Below are 5,114 nucleotides of genomic sequence, written 5' to 3' on the forward strand. Positions count from 1 at the left end.
TTCTTGGTCTAGCACTCTATTCACTATGACATGTAGCTAGTAGATAACATGATCAGGCTTTGAACCTAGTTCTGGTTTCAGGTCCAGTTATCCTTTCACTTTTAGGAACCTTTTCCCACTATTAACCCCAATACCATCCTCTCTACAACAAGATCATTTAAGATAGAGGTAGATTTATTCTGATGGAATACTATGCCAATTGGATATGATAGCATAAAAGGAAAAAAATTAAATAGAGCTGCAAAAGAAGGAAAGTGCTCATCTTTCTTCCAGCTAAAGTGTCCATAACTTCTTGCTGGAAATATTTACAACAAATAAAGAAATTAATGAATGAGTAAAGAGGGAAAGCATTTAAGTGTTTACTATGTACAAAGCACATGCTTATATGAAGGCCAAATAAAAATAAAAGAAGTCTCATAATTAATACAATAAGGAAGGGCCTAAAAATAATTTGTCTTCCCTTTCACACAGCAACAGTAGATAAGGGAGATTGGATGAATAATGCAGGTATCATGAACCCACACAGAACTGCCAAGACTTGTGGAGAAAATTAGCTCTTGTTGGAAAAAAAATGGAGGTAAATAATTTTATTTTTTCCCTATCAACCAAGCTTCCCAACTATTACTTTACTTCATTTCTTAGAAATAAAAGGATTGCCATATTGTGGGTTCTTCAATAAATATTTATATTGTTCTATACTCATTTATCTTCTCTCTGACCTCTAGTTCATTGTTTCACAGATTAATTTTAAACCATGTAAGTAGTCTAGAAAGAGATGAAAGATGAAAGAATGGGAAAAGGGGAAGAAAGAAAAGCGAGAAATAAAAAAAAAAAGAAACAAAGAGTTTATCAAGCATTTGCCATGTCCTGGCTAAGCACTGGGGAAGAAATGCAAGTAAGGAATACTATCCATGCCTTCAAAGAGCTTACACCTAAAGAGTAACTGGCAGAGGACTTGGGAGGCTGGGGGCATAGAGCACGGGGAAATGTTGTGGAATCTTGGACTCGAGCAAGATAAAGCAAAAGTGAATCAGATGCACAGGGCACAGGAATAGAGTTCAGGTCACTGGTGAGGAAGAGGTAGAGGCATTGGTCTGAGGTGAGGGGCAGAATACTGCTAAAGTAAGGGATGATTATATGTGCTGGACACCCTCATGATTTTTGTGGGAGTGAGACTATTTCCATTTTTACCTATAGATGATTTCAAATTCCTGTTGATTATTCCATTCAAATTCCATATTATTATCTCCATAAAGCATTCAGATGGAGTCATTGATTCTAATGTTGTCCATGTTCTAGCCTATCGATAGCAGAAATAATTGCTAAAAATATTAGACAGATGAGCTAAAAAGCTCAGGAATTTGATTTCTATATTTAGTCCAAGCCAGAAGTAATCTATCATAGAGAGAAAGACACTAGGAAAAATACAAGACCCATATTTTTTTCACCATATTGCTTACTTTGCTTTGTGATATTAAAAAAAAAGTCATTTAACAACTTGGAACCCCAAATGTTTGCTGTTTTTTAAATCTGCAAAATGAGTGTAGGAGTATAGGAGGGGTGCTTAATATAAAGTCAGTGAGCTTGGTTCTTTAATAATTTGATAACTATATTTCAAGATAATTAGTTTCCTTTACAATCTGTGCATTTTAATTTATTAATTTAAAAACATTATTCTGAGAAAAGGTACCAAAGGGAACTAGGATAGAAAAAATATTAAGAACTTCTAGAGTAAAGGATCATTAAGGGTTCTGTTCAGCAATATTATGATATTAATCTAGAAATATCAGCAAAGCAAAATAATTTTATTCGAAACATTTGAAAATGAAAGAAAGCAATGTATTGGGTTGCAATTAATAATTATTATTTCACTGATATGACTAGTATGTTAGATTTCCTATAAGGAAATAACTCAAAAGACTTTTAAAAGGATAAAATAGGTTCTTTAATTTTCATGTTGAATGGAATTTATATTGGACACTCTACCCTTTATATAAAGGTCTATCTTATACCTCAGTCAAGTGCATATCCAAAAAGGTACCCAAAAAAACTTCATTATAAAGCAATCTTGCCTTTACCTCTAACTCCATATATCTCTCAGAAATACAACAATAACATGTATGACAAAATGTTTTATATGTGCTTTTCTCTCTGCCTTTGTGACTTTGATTAAATATGGAAATCAAGTTACTGATCTTAACTCATCTAAAATTGTTCTTTGTAATCGTTTCTACTAATGATGAGCTAGAATGTGGACATTTGGATCAGTGACTTCCTATCGATAATTTTTTGGAGAAAAGAGTATAGAATTTTGAATGGAAACATAAAAGTTTTGCTAAGTGCTTTACATGTTAAATCATTTGATCCTGAAAGTAATTATACCAAGTAGGTGATATTATTGTCACAGTTTTATAGATGATGAACCTAAGAGAGACACAGATCAAATGACTTTCTCAAAATCATTAAGTAAGAGCCTGAAGCAGGAGTCAAACCCAGGTCGTCCTGACTATGAGATCAGAACTCTATCCAGTCCTCCATATATAACATAAAACTACAAATAACATTGCAATAAGACTCAAATATCTGTTGAAATTCTAATGGTACTGTGTTCTATATTCTCCTCTCACTTCCTGCAGCTAAAAGGAGAAAGAAATGGAAGTGACCAATAAGACAATTCTAACTGAATTTATTCTACTGGGACTTTCCAAATACCCCAAACTTGAGATTTTCTTTTTTGTGTTGTGTACGATAATATATATGATTGTCCTATTTGGAAATAGTGTCATTATCATCCTGAGCATTCTGGATTCCCATCTTCACACCCCCATGTACTTCTTCCTCAGTAATCTCTCTTTCTTAGACATTTGTTATATGTCTTCATTCGTGCCCAAAATGCTGGTGAACTTCTTGTCAACCCGAAAATCCTTGTCTGTCTTGGGATGCGCAGCCCAGATGTCCATATCCTATGCCATGGGAACTAGAGTGTGTCCTGCTGGCGGTGATGGCTTATGATCGCTATGTGGCCATCTGCAACCCTCTAAGGTATCCCATTATAATGAAGAGGACCGTTTATGTGCACTTGACAGCTTTATGCTGGCTAATAGGAGGTCTTAATTCTCTGTTTCAAACCACTCTCACTATGCAGTTGCCTTTTTGTGGGAAAAATGTCATTGACCACTTCACATGTGAAATCCTGGCCGTCATGCACCTGGCCTGTGTTGACATCTCTCTCAATGAACTCTTCATGCTGGTGGCAACTATAATACTCACCTTGACCCCTCTCCTATTAATCTTTGTTTCATACGTCTTCATCCTCTCCACCATTTTAAAGATCCGCTCTGCTGAGGGGAGAAGCAAAGCCTTTTCTACCTGCTCAGCACACCTCACTGTGGTGATCATATTCTATGGAACTGTCCTCTTCATGTATACGAAGCCCAAATCCAAAGCCTCACTGACCACAGATAAGCTGATTGCCATGTTTTATGGGATTTTTATCCCCATGCTCAATCCTATCATCTATAGTCTGAGAAATAAGGATGTGAATGCTGCAGTGAAAAAAGTGCTAAGCAGAAATCTGAATTTACGGAAAATGTGAAAGCTTTCCTTTGATTCCATGCCACAGGTCCACTTCATAGGGCAGCAACTTTCTTGGATACTTTGAATCCCTCATTGTTTGGCACATTTTCCTACAAAGATGATGATAATCCTTCTCTCCATATACACCATCTTGTACAATTCTAGTCCATATCTTCTGATAAATTCTCAGCAGATGTTATATCTAATCTATCAGAGAGATACCAATATATAGCTTAGATTGTCCATCTATTGTTTCATTCTCACTATAGAAATAACCCTCCTATCTCCTTTTCTGATATTATATGTTCCTGATAATGTCCCTTTCATCTTTTTGTGTGAGCTTTTGTTGGTAACATGATATAGCTTATTGATTCATTTTTCATTATCTTTTGGGGGTAGTGGGAGGGTTTTATTGGCCAGAGCAACTTAGAGAAACAGCAATAACTGCATGACCTTTAAAACACGTTTATATAATTTTTCCTAAGAAAATATGAGAATAAGTCATCTATATTATTTCCAAATGCTTCCATCTGGATCCTTCATCTTTTGGGGCTCGATAGAAGTATATGCTAGTCAAATTACATAATATTTGTAATGTACATAGAACAGTGCTCAGATGGAGCTGAATAAATGCTCATTCCCTTCCTCTTTATGTGTCTGAGATTCTGAAGCAAGTCACTAACAAATTAGTATCTTCTGGGTAAAGAGAGGTAAGATAGTATACTAGATGAAGAGATGTATTTGGAGTCTAGAAAGCCAAGCTTCAAGTACTGCTTCTATCATTTACTAGTTCTATGACCATAGGCATTAACATTCCTAAAACTCATCCAGCCCTCTCATAATTATCTAATAAGCTATAGGTGGATTAAAATCTACATCAATGTTCCTCCAATGAAATTACAGATCCTTGACATTGACTTATTCTTTGCAGAGTACACAGTGCCATAATATTCTCAGGAGACATGTCCTAGATCTGCTTTCAAACATCCCATAACATTCATTGAGTGCCTACCATGTGCAAGACACCGAGGCATATGAATAAAATCTAGGAAATACAGTCTCCTAGAGTACCAAAATTAAAATTCAAGGCAGGATAAGCTACTTGCCACACAAACAATAAAAACAAAACGATTTTGAGGTTTAAAAAAGGGAAGATCATATCCATTTGGATTATCAAGAAGACTTTGTAAAGGTGTGTGGGCCTTAAAGGATGGATATAACTTTGACAGGCAAAGATGGAATCAAAAGCTATAGAGAACATTTTGAGAAAAAAATCCAGCTTGATATATATTTGAAGAAATGTAAGCAATTTAGCTTGAATGAATCATAAGCTAAATGTAGAAATAGCAAAACTTAAGGTAAAAAGAGAAGATTCAAGTCAAGGATTTGAATACTAGGAATGATAGGCATGAGGATTAGGAGTTTAATTAGACAGATTGGTTCTAATGAAGTTTTTTTAAGGAGGGCAGTACCACAATTATCAGATAGGAAAAAGAGATCAAGGCTTTGACTGAGTACCAAAATTTAGAAGGGGCAAA

General features: G+C 35.2%; 1 pseudogene; it reads left to right on the forward strand.

Annotated features, from left to right (window-relative positions):
- Positions 1-2,652: 2,652 nt before the first annotated feature.
- Positions 2,653-3,595, forward strand: LOC123254830 (annotated as a pseudogene).
- Positions 3,596-5,114: the final 1,519 nt, after the last annotated feature.

Source organism: Gracilinanus agilis, unplaced genomic scaffold (assembly GCF_016433145.1).
Source record: "Gracilinanus agilis isolate LMUSP501 unplaced genomic scaffold, AgileGrace unplaced_scaffold336, whole genome shotgun sequence".
NCBI lineage: Eukaryota > Metazoa > Chordata > Mammalia > Didelphimorphia > Didelphidae > Gracilinanus > Gracilinanus agilis.